Below are 14183 nucleotides of genomic sequence, written 5' to 3'. Positions count from 1 at the left end.
CGAGCAGATGCCCTGTAGCATTGATATAAATATAATAGTAATAATATATTAATATTCTTTTTTTAAATTTTAATTTGATATGATTAACCCAATATCCTTATTAAATTCTTTAACTGTAGATCTTTAAGTGATTTCAGTCCAGAACTGAAATATTTGGCTCTGGCTGCTGCTGCTTCTATTTATCCCTGTTGGTCCAATTTTATTGGGTATTTGATAGAATATTCTGCTGTCCGACAGCGTGTGTCGGAAAATATGCATCAATATGCAAATGACATGGCCAAAAAACAAAAAGAAACATAAAAGTCTGTAGATTTTGTCTTTAGTTGCATTTTGCTGTTAAATTGTTGAACGGTTTTTGGCATTTAGATTTATGTTCGGTCCCAGCTGCACTCGCTGTGCATAGCAAAGTGGGCGTAACCCAAAGAGTTGACTATCACAGTAATTGATTAATTAAATCTCTGACTACATACAGAGTGAGAGCGAGAGATAAAAAATAAGAGAGAGAGAGAGAGAGAGAGAGAGAGAGAGAGAGAGTAGTCTCTATCTCTCTCAGTGCTGACAAAGTTGAGCAAAAGTTATCATAAAAATAAAAAAGTTTTTGTTACATAATTTTTGTTGCTGTTGTTCTTTGTTTTTATGCTTTGCATATTTCTTGTTCGAGTTTGACATACGAGTTAAATTCTCATGTTGCTCACTTGTCAAGCTGTCAATTGCCACAAGACAGTCACACACACACGCATGCACACATACATATAGGGGCACTTGAAAAGTTTGGAATGAAATGTGCACAGCTTGAAGGCAACCTTCAAATGCCAACTCTCTCTCTTCGTCTCTATGTCTCTCTCTCTCTCTCTCTCTCTCTCTTTGTCCGTTTCTGTGGCATTCCTTTGCTGTCTCTTTCTGTTTCACTCACTTGAGCGCTTAGCACGTTAACTGTAATCAGATTAATAACGGTAAACACTTGTAAGGGTATGCGTACGCACACTTTGGCTTCGATTATTTGATTGAAAAACTGCAGCAACAGCAGCAGGAGTCTTACCTGTAAGCTAGATGAAAGCACACACATACGCACACTCATACACTCATGCACATTCCCAGCCAGGTTGATTAAATTTCATTCAGAAGTTGAATTATTGACAACGGAAATTGATGTCATTGACTCGCTGCAGCTGCTGCTGCCACTGCCTCTGCCTCTGCCACTGCCACACAGCTGCTGTGACCCGAGTTGAGCTCAGCTGATTGTGATTAGTTGCTTGATTGATTTATATGCGTACGAATGTATGTACGTGTGTGTGTGTGTGAGTGTGTGTGGCACGCATTTGCTTTTTAGCAGTGACAGCATTGAGCAAGCAAAGTCGTATCCGCATCCCAATCAGATGCAGTTGGCAGTTAAATGAGCTGAGAGATGACTGCACAACGATTGTCAACTCGGTCAAAAGGGCAATTCGCACAACGCATCTTTGAGATAGTTTGGCTAAGTGTTTGACATTTGATGCACAAAAGTGAGATTCCATGAAACACTTCAAATGCAACTCGAATGCAGCTCAGCTCAGCAGGCAGAGAGATTTATTTGTATGGCAATCGCTTTTAATTAAATATATACATATGTGCATGCAAATATTTGCTATATATATTTTTTTGTTAATAAAATCTTTGCTTTCCTTTATTTTATTTTATTTTTTTTTATATAAATGTATTATAAATATGGCTCATAAAAACCTTGCTTTTGGCAAAGTAATTTCAATCGTAAATCGCACAAACCATATTTTTTCGACTACTTTATTGGGCTAATCTATTGAAGTCTAAAAAAATGTATAAATAGCCGTAAGCTACTTGCTTAATTAACTGCCAAACGAAAAAAAAAAAAACAAAAAAGTGGGGAAAAAAATCAGATTTTTGTTGCATTAGCATTCAGCTGTGCAGTGTTTTATCATGTGAATTGATGCATTTCAAATGAAATACAGATGCATGTCAATGCATTCAAAATAACTGTTGATTTAGTTAACTCATATACATATATAAAATATATAGCATATATAAGTATATATATCATTTAAATCGAATCAGCTAGCCAAAGTCCATGCGGCAACGTGTCGTATGCGTAATGCGCTGTTGACTTAAATTCTTTCGCCTGTGGTTTGGGTTCAATTGATAATTTTAATTAAGCGCTAATATTATAATTTATTATTATTGCGCTGATGTGCCCAGCTCAGCGGCGTGTGTGTTGTCTCTGCATTTAATGTGACAGGCCGGCGACGCGGCGTATGAGTGATGCGGCATTAGCCTGTCAGCAGCGTAGGCCCAGTCGATAAATTGGCACCCAGCCCTAAGCTTTGGGCCACTTTTAATATGCAGCTATTTAATTTTATGAATTATTGATGCATATTTAGCTCAAATGGCGTCACTTTACACACACGCGTGTGTGTGTCTGCGAGTGTGTGTGTGTGTGTGGGCAATTAGGCCAAGGGGCATTTTAATATATACACTTTTATTCATATAAATTGCTTTGTACACTGACTGTATTATGTGTAGCTGGCAGCCTGCTCTTCACTTATTTGCGGTTGATTTATGCGGTCGCTCAACTTGGGATTAGTTTTATTTGCACACCACCCCACTTACCCACAGTGAATGTACGTGTGTGTGTGTGTGTGTGTTGGTGTTTGCACTGCTGCTACAGTTCATTTTAATTAATAATTCTCTCGTCCCTTTTTTTTCATTATTCACTTGCCGTATGAAATTCATCGTTAATTGACTCGACGCGACTCGACTCGACTTACCTGCAATCGAATGGAATTCAAGAAATTCTGAATTAGTTCACATGTAAAAATCAATAGTCATAAATTAATTTCAGTGGTGAAGCAAACAACATCAATTTCAAACAATCGCATGTTTGCAATATCTTAATTGCTATTTTTGCTATTTTTTAATAAATAAATCACACAATTGTTGATTAATGCTAACAACAACTTGGCAGCCATTGAGGTTGAAATATGAGCAACTTTCTGAATAGCTCAGTCGAATATAAAATATTTATCAATAAATCGAATAGTAACTGGAATAGTAATTAGTTTTACATGAGACCATTCAAATTTAAATTAATATTGAAATTCCGTTGAACATTTTTGTCATGTATAAATTATAAATATTTGCTAAATGAATATATTAATAGATAGATATATAGATAGGCTGTCCGAACTCATTTCCTCTTGCCATCATTATCTCTATGTATTGTTTTCTAATTAGCCTACATTAAAACTGTAGCAGGGTTGCTCAAAAGTTATGCCTTTATTAAAAATTGAGAGGTTTCCTGTTTTATTGATTTGTTTGTAATTAATTTGAAAATAAATATTATATAATATACATATTATACATAGTTGCAAATTGAGCTTAAATGTTTTGTGAAAAGCCAACCGCAATTCTATTTACAAGGTTATAATACAATATGCTCGGATCTCTGAAAGATTTCGATCTAGGAGGTTCTTTACCTGTTGGATGAACCAGGTGACATTTTATCAGTACCATTTCAGACACGGTAAACAAGAAATTTATTGATGCCAAGCTGCTTGAGTTCGAAGATTCTGCCTGACTGTTCTACTATTACCACACAGTATATATATTCCTGATCAGGGCGACGAGCTGAGTCGATTTGGCCCTCTACGTCTGTCCGTCTTTCTGTCCGTCCGTCCGTATGTTTGAACGCGTGGATTTCAGAAGATATAAGAGCTAGAGACTCAAATTGTTTTACAAAATATTTAAAATGAGATAATAATATCAAATATTTGATATGTAATCGCAAGCATTAAGTTTATTCAGAATCAGAAACATATATTCATCATCTATAAGTCCATATCACTTAAATGAGTTATATCGGGCATATAGTGCGAGACCTCTAAATGAAATGTGAGCAAATTTGAAATGAAATTTTCGTATTTCAATCAGCGTCAGCTTGGACGCGTCTCTGGCGAATATAGCAGAAAAGTGTCCCTTTTTTGATCCCAAATGTGTGAAATTTAATATTTGTGTTGCCAGTTATACACACACACAAGCGCACACACACACTGGCAGAGCACAAAAGCAATGTGCGTTGAGTAAATATGGCAGAAGAAGGCAGAAAATAAGAAGGGATCCAATGGAAAGTTGAGCGCCGACTCTTGGCGGCTTAGCGGCAAAATCAATGACACAATAAATATTTGTGCAGCGCTTAAGCGTCGAGAGTTTAAGGCTGTGCGCAACAAGAGGACTATCTAGATACACGTATATACATATACAAGGTATATACTTATATATATATAATGTATAACTAGAGTTGTGTCTCCTATTGCAGCTTGTGTTCGCTCCCTCTCGCTCTGTCTCTTTCTGTTTAAGTTTAAGTGCCAGCAACTGCTACTAAGCACACACACACACACACATATTGAAGTTAATGTATGTGAGCGTGTGGCAGGCTGTAAGCTATCTTGGCTCGCTTATTTGAAGTTTATTTCTTCTTTAGTCTGCATTTTTTTTCGGCAAAGTTTTCGGCTTTCCTTTTTTCTTTTCTTTGGGTCTGTCTTGCAAAATTTAAGTGTGTCATGACATAGGTACCAGCACGATGTGTGTATGTATGTGTGTGTGTGTGTGTCAGTAGCGCGCATGTTTATTGCACTTTGGGGAATATCAGTCCTGACCCAACCCAAGCCTCAAAGCAACCCCACACGATTCGACTGGCTGTGCTTGTGCAAGGCAAAACGTCGCTTAATGTGGCAGAAAAATGTGTAAATTACGTCGAAACGAGCGCTCGCTGTGTGTGTGTGTGCGACTCACAAGTAAATTGAAAAATGTAGCGCATTGTAAAAATGGAGAAAAGTGTTGCAAATTAAATAAAAATGGCGAATGCCAAGAGATACGAGCACACAAGTTGTGCACAACATTACGAATTTATATTTTGAGGATTACGTCTTGTTCCTCGACTGATTCCCCAAACTGATTATGAAATTGTAGTCGGTTGCAAATTATTCTTCCTTGGAGTCTAGATTATACGGCTGCCATAGCAATCAGCTGTCAAAAATGATTTTTTAACATGGAAAATCTTTTGTTTCCTTTAAATAATTTATTGGGAAAGTCACAGTAAATCAAACTTAGCTACGATTCGTTTCTATTTTTAACTTACAGCTGAGTTGCGAATGAGTCGGCGAGAGAATATACTCTATATATAGTCTAATGACTAACAGATGTGATCCGATATATATATCTAACTTATCATCATGGTAAATATTATTGTTAGTTGGGTTTACTTAGGTTGGCAGATGTGAAATGTATTTATTGACACGTTTATTAACTGAATTCAAAGCTGTTATGTCAAATATATATGATATATTATATATTTTTGGGGGCTCTGGTATGGCAATACGAATAAATTTAGTATTTCTAAGAAGTCTTCTGGCATGGCCAATTTCTGTTTGTACCTGGCATAGGATTTGTTTTTGAAATTCACGCAATAATTTGATTTGACGAAAGCTTTGGGCCTTTCAATCCCATATAGTAGGCATTTTAGCCATTGATTTGAATTATTACTTTTTAATTTATTACTTTTTATTTGTTTTATAGAAATTAAATTTAATAATAAAAAAAAAATATATATATATATAATAATAATAGTATATATATATTATTTTTTTATATATTATTTTTTTTTTTTGTTTTACAACTCGAAAGATAATTGTGTTTCTTCAAATTTTCTATTATTTTGTGTATATATATTTTCCATGTCCAAAATACCACAAAATCAGTTAGATAATTGCAACTGAGTTTGAGTAACTGCATTTTTTTTACTACGAATTAAATAGCAATTTGTAATGCAAACTGAATTGAAAACCCTTTGAATAGGTTAAACATTGAATGCCCAATATTGTGTAATATTTAGGTTATTGTTGCTCGCTTCCAACTACAGTTGCTCATATATATATATATATATATATATATATATATATAGCATATCTAGCAAGGTGCTCACTTCAATTCTATTTCTCATTCCACATAATATTCTCTTTGAAGTTGCCTGTAAATTATCCATTTGCATCAAAATCGTGCTCTTGCATTAAATTTGTTATAGCTGAGCGTATTTTAATGCTGCTCGCACTTTGAACTCTTGCTAAATGGTTGAGAGAGAGGGAGAGAGAGAGGGAGAGAGAGAGTCTTTGACAATAAAAGAGTTTTCGTTATTAAAGTACTTCATATTTCTGTTGTTTTTCTTTGGTTTGCTTGTTTGTTTTTTTTTTTTTGTTTTTTGGCACATCAGAAACGATTTTAAAATTGTCCTGAACCTATGAAAATGTTTTCAAGCTGAGTAAATTTATGTATGGGAAGATACTTTGTGGCAATCTGTGTGCCCCTTTGCGGGAAAAACAATGGATTGTCGTGTGCCAGAGATTTGATGGCAGCATAAAAATCATTGCATTGTTGCAAATGTTGCAATCGAATGCGAATGAGGGTCGCCTGATGATAGAGGGCGGACAAGCCGGGCGGACAAGCAGCATAGCAAATCAGTGCCAAAAAATTCAAGTAATAACTCAAATGTTGTCTCATTGTATTCGCTTTTTTATGCTCATTTTTATTGCTCATCATGAGCGCAGTGCGGTTTGTGTTTCGTGTGCACACTAACAACTGATATATAAAAATATATATGTTTATGTATATCTGTCTGTGTGTGTGCAAATATTTTGACTGCAGCAAATGAATACAACAGGGAATGATAATTGACTCAAAGTTGATGTTTGTTGTATATTGTTTTTATTTTGTTTATTAAGCATCTCTTTATGATATACAAATATAGTTTTCCCTTAAAGTTTTCTGTATAAATATATATATAAAAGAAACACTTTTCCATAGTTTATAAATATTTGTTAGAAATCTTTCGTTTTTTTAACTTAGGGACTTTCAAAGCAAAGAACTTCAAAGTAAAAAGTATTTAAGAAAGTTAAACTAAATTCAATATAAAAACTTTTGCACACCTGAGCACTTAGGAGGTAAACGCATATAAATATATATAAATTTAATAAATTTGTATTTATATATACACAGTATATTTATGAACTGAATGCAGCTAAGGTCATCTTGCAGGGCATCTGCTAGTCGCTCACTCCCCACTTTTGCTCACGTACTAGCCTTATCTGTTTTCATGTGTTTCCTGTATATCCGTATTTTATTTTGGATAGTGTTTCTTTTTTTTCTGGTGTAGTCGAGGTTTATTTGTTTTTGCAAACTCACTGCAAATCCGCCCACAAATCGCCGCATAGAATTCACTTTTTTCTTTTTCTTTTTTTTTTGCAGCGGAAGACACAAATATCATGCGCGAAAAATCAGAATGTTGTTTATGTGATTTATGCGGCAGTGCGGGGATTGGCTGATGGCGCGGGGTTAAGTGGGAAATGCGAGCTGGAAGTGTGGAGCTGTGGAGCTGTGGAGTTGTCAGTGTCAGCTGTCAGTGGGGCCCTTTTGGTAGTTTTCAAATGCGCGCGTTTATAGAAAACATGTGAAAGGCGCTTGAGCCAAATGAAATGCGCATAAAACTCACGTGATAGACTGGCCACAGCGGGGCGTGGCAGCAGGTGGTCGACGGCATGTGTGTATCGAATGCACTCGTAACCCACTGACAGGCGAATCACATGTGCACACCAACGCACACAGCCATTGAGGGGGGGAAAAAACGGAAATTGTGGAAAATTGTTGAGTGCACAGAAAATGTTAACTCGTGAACAAGTGGCTGCACTTCAAGTTGAAATTTTAATTACAAGTTTATTAATAATATTTGATTTTCTTTTTTTTATTTGCGAATTTTTAGCCTCTACTCTGCCTCTCTCTCTCTCTCTCTTTGTCGCTCTGTCATCAATGGCAGGGCAAAAGTTTTTCAATTTTGCAGCAACAAATAGCTAACAATCGCTTTTTATATACACTCTATGGCATGGCCGATTCAATCAATATGGCACACAATTGCTCCATTCACACGCCCATTTTGGCAGCTGCGAGGGCTGGGGCTGTTCATTCAGCCCTGAGTAGGGGCCGCCTCAATCGAGTTCTGATTCAGTCGCATCCAGTCGTGATCCAGTCCAGTTTAGTCCACTCGAGTTCAGTTCAGTTCAGTTTGGCAAACTTTTGCTAACAAAAAATTAATTTAAAAACTTATTTCAATATCAAAGTGGGCGCGCCCAGACGCAGCAAAGGCAAAAGCAAAGCCAAAGGCGAAGGCAGCGAGCGGTGGGCAGCGCCCACGACATAAGCGCTACAAAGCGTGTAACATTTTAATAAGATTAAAATGAAAATGTCGTAACAGTTTTTCCTTTTTCACTTTTCACATTGCTCTCCCTGGACACACACACACACACATAAAAAGCAAACCCTGTGAAAATCATTGTCAATAGGCGTGCGCTATCTTTAAGCTCCTCAAATTACTTTTATTATATTTTTGTGAGCTTTTCTATGTGACATACTCGGTTCAATGAAAATCAAAAGTGAAATTGATTTTAGCCAGAAAATCTGGTTTATTATAGCCGTCTAGAAATATGTAGTATGTAGTCAATTTAATGTTTGGGCTTATTTATTTTTTTCCTTATTTATCTTTCTTATTATTATTTATCTCTACATCAATTTTATACAAATATTTATAAATATCTATATTTTTTGTATATCTATTTATCTTTTTTATTCTCATTTATCTGTACATCAATTTTATACAAATATTTATCGCTGGTAAGCTTAAAGAGATACTGATGAAATTTGCTTTAGAGCTGCTAATAGGCTTTTCCGCAGAAAACTCTTGAGTTACCAATTTAGCTGGAAAATTGTCTCACGCAGCTCTATCACTTCTGGAATTTTCCGCTGAAAACGTAAGTCGTCCAGCAGGTGCTCAGACAAGCCTTTGCATTCAGTTATATTTCACTAACACAAACTCAAACCAGTTCATAGATTAATCACACATTGATGACATTAATTAAAAGAGCTAAGAAAAAAAGGCGAGTACAGGAGACTCAAGAGAAGTGCAAAATGAAAGCCAAACAAAAAGTAAATGAAATAAAATGAAATGTCACATAAAAAGCAGGAGAAAAAGCTGCTGAAGAAAATGGACTTAGAGACAATTATTTACAATGCTTTGTGTTTGAGTTAAGAAAAAGACAACAAGCTTACAAGTGTGTGCATGTGTGAGGTTGGGTGTGTGTGTGTGTGTATTTTTCTCTTGAGCCAATGACACTAATTCTTGAGCAACAACACGCGTACGCTGAAAAATTGTGACAGCCCAGCCAAGAGAGCTCGCCACCCACTTGAAAGCGAAGGCGGGATTTTTAGTGCATGCCACATGGCTGCAATGGTGCGTGGGGCATGGGGCGTGGCACGTATAAGAAGTAAGCAAGCAGCGCAAAAGAATTGCACAAAATCATTCAACGTGGTGGCGGCCACATAAAAGCTGAGCGTTTGGGTGGAACCACAACCCGGTTGCAAACAGCGACTGCTAATGGGGCAGCAGTTGTTGCACTGCTGCTGTTGCTGCTCCTGCTGCTGCTACTGCTGCTGCTGCTCGAGAGCGAGCACATTTTTGGCATAATACAACAAAATTGATTTGAAACATGCATCATTATCAACATCGTCGTCGTCCCTGGCAATGGCCCGCAACACTCAGCTGCCACCCCACAAATGTCTGCAGGCACTTACTTAGCTGCTCCTGCTGCTGCTGTTGCTGCTTCTGTTGCTGCAAGTCTTGCAACACTTGTGTCATTCAATTCAATGACGTTCATTCATTCGACGTTTTGCAACTCATATGAAGCAGCAATTGAAGCGTCATTAGCTGCAAGCTTTTAGTATGCTCGTATGTGTGTGTGTGTGGTTCCCCTTCAGCCAACGTTGCGTATGAGTAATGTATGCTTGCCATTTACATTGATTTGTGATGCACTGTGACAGAGATGTATGGGGAGTGAGAGGGGGAGTGAGAGGGGGCTAGCTATTCCTTTGCATTGAATTTGTTTTAATGCTTTCAATCCACTGCTTTAAGTCCCCCTCAAACGAATAACCTCTCAGCAAAGAGCTCTTTCATGGCTTAGCAAGAGAGCTTAGCAAGCTGAGCTATTCTTTGATGGATGCTCGAAATGTTCAAAATATGCGAAATTTGATGGCTAATAAAGGAAATATTCATTCTCTATTGACTTTATATCAAACTTGTTTGCATAGATCTACTATGATACATAAGAGCTGCGGTAGTGCACTCTGAAAGCATCGTAAGACCGTTTTTATTTCACATTCAACTCGCCGAGAATTTCCTTAAAATATTTTCTAAATGTGCATAATTGAATACACATACGCCCTGTTGTGCGCGCTGCAACTATCACAAACGAACCAATAGAAAAAAAAAATGCGAAACACTTGACTCGAACCAAACTCGTTTTCAATAAAGAAAACAGCAGCTGAAGTATGCAAACTCGAGGAGGCCAAAGGACCAAATGCGTTTGCCATGTGTTTGGTCTCTAACAGTTGATACTTTTCTTCTAGTAGTAGCAGTTGTTGTTGTTGTTTCCATTGTTGTTGTTGCTGTTGCAACATCACGTACACTAATGCGACAAAAGCGCAACGACGAGCAAAATGTTTTGAGAATTTACTTAGCTATTGCCTGGCTTTTTCTACTTTCGCTTCGACAGGCATCGCCTTACACACACACACACACACACATACTGAGTGTGTGCTTGTGTATGTGAGTATGTAAATTTTTACATGGGTCCTGCTCCCGGCTGTGGCCCTGGTTTATTTGCATTCCGTGTGCCACATCCGCTTGCCGTTTCCTGACGTTTCTTTAAGCGCAAAATACTTTTCCGCTGCGAGCTGCAGGCGAATGCTGAAAATAATATTTGGTGCGCGTGCCATGCGGCACAAACGTGTGATTTTTTTGTCGTTTCCCAGCTTAAACATTGACAAAACAGAGGCGCGGCCATCTAAACCGCAGCGGTGCACAGGCAGGACAGTTCTTCAGGTGCGGGGCGTGGCTGCCATCGCTGCGGTTGCGGCAACTGCGGCGCTTGCGGCTGCCGGCTGCCAAATACATGCAACACCAACAGCAACAGCAGCAACAGCAGCAGCATCAGCAGCAACCGTTGCTGTTGCAATCGCATTCGAGTGATGTGTTTATACATTTCGCGAAATGACAGAAATTGAATAAAATTTATGCGCTGCATGCGCCGCCAGAGCGAGTGGCCTCTCCCACTGCACGTGAGTCCCCGCAACCGCACAGGAAACCGAAGCGAAAAGTAAAAATGTGTACGTATATGAAGCATTTCCCATGACAGGATTCGAGGTCGGGCTCAAAGCTGTGAAGGCGCGGTCAGCCGGAGGCGGGCCGTTCGCAATTCACGTATGAAATATGTGCGAAGGTCACTCGATGTTGCACCACTGAAATGTGGCATTTAAATGCAATGCAAAATTCTGAAAAATTCACAAATTAAACATTGATTTTCGTAGCAAGCGAGAGAGTTGAATGGGAATGCGCTTCACACTATCTCTTTATGTTTGCTTACTCTGAATGCTGATTTAATGATGAAATGAAATGTTTTTCGAGCAAATATTCAATAAATTCTGAAAAGTTTATATACACAATTTGTTTTTGCTTAAAGGCTTTAAGCAAAGGATCCCCGTTTCAGTTCAACTTGCCGCAGCCTCTGCTTGTGGGCGACTGCAGTCACAACAATGCGCAGTTTTATAGCTCCGCTGTTGGTTTATTGTGGCTTCAAAATATGCATTTGGCGCTGCCTTTAAATTTATATTGCACAGAATGTGTGTGTGTTGTCATATTTTTAATATTTTTTTTATGCTTATTTTAATTCATATTTTATGACATTTTCTATTTTGTTGTTGTTGCTACTGCTGCTGCTGCAATTTAGCTCAACAAGGATAACGAACAAAAGGCGGCGTCGTCCTCGTCGTCATGGCAGCTGGCTGAGAGCTGTGACATGCTACGGCGACCATGTCATATAGCTTCACTTTGTTGTTGTTGTTGTTGTGGCTGCTCCTGCTATTGTTGTTGCTGCTGACCTCTTACCGCAACTGGCTGGCGCATAAGCGTGGCTTTTGAATATTGTCCCAGTCGCCGGCGACCGCATGCCACAAACGCTTAAATCAAATTAACGCATCTTGACTACAGCAGCAACAACAACAGCAACAACAACAACAGCACGCCGGCAAGAGCCAAACTTGTGGCATTCCCCACACTTGACGGGGCGTGGCAAGTCTATGTAGTCGGCACACAGTTGCAGCTCTTCGCTTGTATAAGAAAAATGACAATCAGACTGACAGCTGACGGCTCAGCCACGCCCCACCTGGCCCACAAGCGAGGCTGTTAGTCCAGCTGCAGCTGTACGATAGACATACAGACATACATACGTAAAAATAGAAATAAATAAACATAATCCTTAAGTCGTAAAAAGCTCTCTTAAATTATGCATAATTTGAATTTGATTTATTTTTAGTCAACTTTAAAGTCTGCTGGGCTCGCTGTATCGTGTGGCAACATGTGTCACTGGAATGCGGCGGCATGAGGCAGGCGGCATGGCATGGAGTGGAATGGCACATGCCATGTTCTGTTGAGGATATTGCTAAACAGGATTTCCAGGCTACAAGGCATTTAACAAAATGTTGCTAAAGAAATGCCAGCTACAACTACAATAAGCAAAAATGAAAAAAGAAGCAAACACACACAAATAAAGGACAGAAGTGCTCGACAGACGTCTCAGTGGCACAGTGGTTGAAAATGTGCTAATAATGCGAAAGGAGGTTTGCTAACATATATGAAGAGTGTAAGGACGGTTATCTATGTAGCATTATTAAAGTTAATATCTGGAAGGACTTATTAAGACTGCAAAGCTTTAGTTGGGGCACCTAACTTGCCTCTACAAAAGGAAGAGAGAGGGAGAAACTCATAAATTAAAATATTCTATTAGGCGATTGCTTGACTTCTTTTTGTTGTTCCCAGTTAACTATAAAACCTGAAAGACACTTAATACGGAAGGAAGATTACTCGTTGAGATCTACTGCAAAACAGTAATAGAATATATAAACTTAACTCTAAAACTTATACGACAGACAATTACTATAAATCTATGACATGTATGTATATACACTCAGCTCAAAGACTCAAAGACAACCGATTGATTTTCATTTGATATACATAAACTCTAACATCTAATAAATTAAATAAATTTAACATTGACAATCGACATATGCTCAACACATACAAATCCTACAAAATAATAATTTATGCAATAAAATTTTGTTAAATTGCTGACAAATCAACTTAAAAAATTAAACAAAATCTAAACTTTTATCTACCTAGCCAATTGACCCTTTATGAAAATCTTTTGATTGTCCCTCGTACATTTTCCATTCAATCAATTGTCTTGTTGTTGAGTCACTGTAACATGAGGCTAGCTGCACTTGTAAAGCCAGAGACTGGTGGGCGTGTCAACGGGACAGTTGTAGCTGTAATAACAGAGCCAGAGGAGCAGCAGCAGCAGCAGCAGCAGCGCATTTCAAATGCAAATGTGTTTGTGGTGTAAATGCAGTTTTACAAAATATTATATAAGCGATAGTGGAGGATAGGAGCGGGGGCGATAGATGGGTAGGGGCTCGGCATGTCTACAAAATGTGCATAAAATTTGCAGGATTTACATTTTAAAAACGCACACAAAAACAAGCAGACGGGCAAGGCGGAAGCAGGAGGGGTAAAGGGCTAAGCAGCTAGAGCCGTTGCCGTTGCCGTTGTTGTTGTTTGTTTGTTTTTGGGCAAATGTGGTTTTAACGCTTTACGAGTGCAACGACGCGGCAATGGCAACGGCAACAGCAACGGCAACGGCGTCTGCGCGAAGTCATTGCCAAGCAATGCAATTTGGCTAAGTGCGTTTGGCAGGAGCGAGAGGGACGGAGAGGGGCTGACATGCAAGTGCTGTAAATGAAAATTAATGCATGTGTGTAAAAATATGTGCAAACAAGTGTGTGCGTGTGTGCCTGTGTGAGTGTGTGTGTGTGTGTGTGTGTATGCTGTCTGTGGGCAATCAGTGCAAAGTGTTAGCCGGCTTAGGCCTAGACAAAAATATGTTGCCTACTTAGCAGCGCAGCCTGCATAACTCCAGTTGGCAACCTTGGCCAGTCTGGCAACGCTGTGTGGCAACTGTGGCAACTGG

At 38.5% G+C, this 14183-nt stretch overlaps 1 protein-coding gene and 1 long non-coding RNA gene across 6 annotated transcripts in view; one reads left to right on the top strand and one right to left on the bottom strand.

The window, feature by feature from the left end:
• Window positions 1-14183, bottom strand: part of Ptp99A (Protein tyrosine phosphatase 99A) — a 153327-nt gene that overhangs the window by 50605 nt on the left and 88539 nt on the right. The gene's annotated exons all lie outside the window — the stretch shown is intronic.
• LOC149270271 (uncharacterized) lies at window positions 8682-13207 on the top strand. The gene is made up of 2 exons (XR_016269604.1): window positions 8682-8858; window positions 12474-13207. It is a non-coding gene; the product is annotated as an uncharacterized LOC149270271 (long non-coding RNA).

This window comes from Drosophila arizonae, chromosome 2 (assembly GCF_054131065.1).
Source record: "Drosophila arizonae isolate 15081-1271.41 chromosome 2, UAZ_ARI_1.0, whole genome shotgun sequence".
Classification (NCBI taxonomy): domain Eukaryota; kingdom Metazoa; phylum Arthropoda; class Insecta; order Diptera; family Drosophilidae; genus Drosophila; species Drosophila arizonae.
This window is presented reverse-complemented; position numbering and strand designations above follow the sequence as displayed.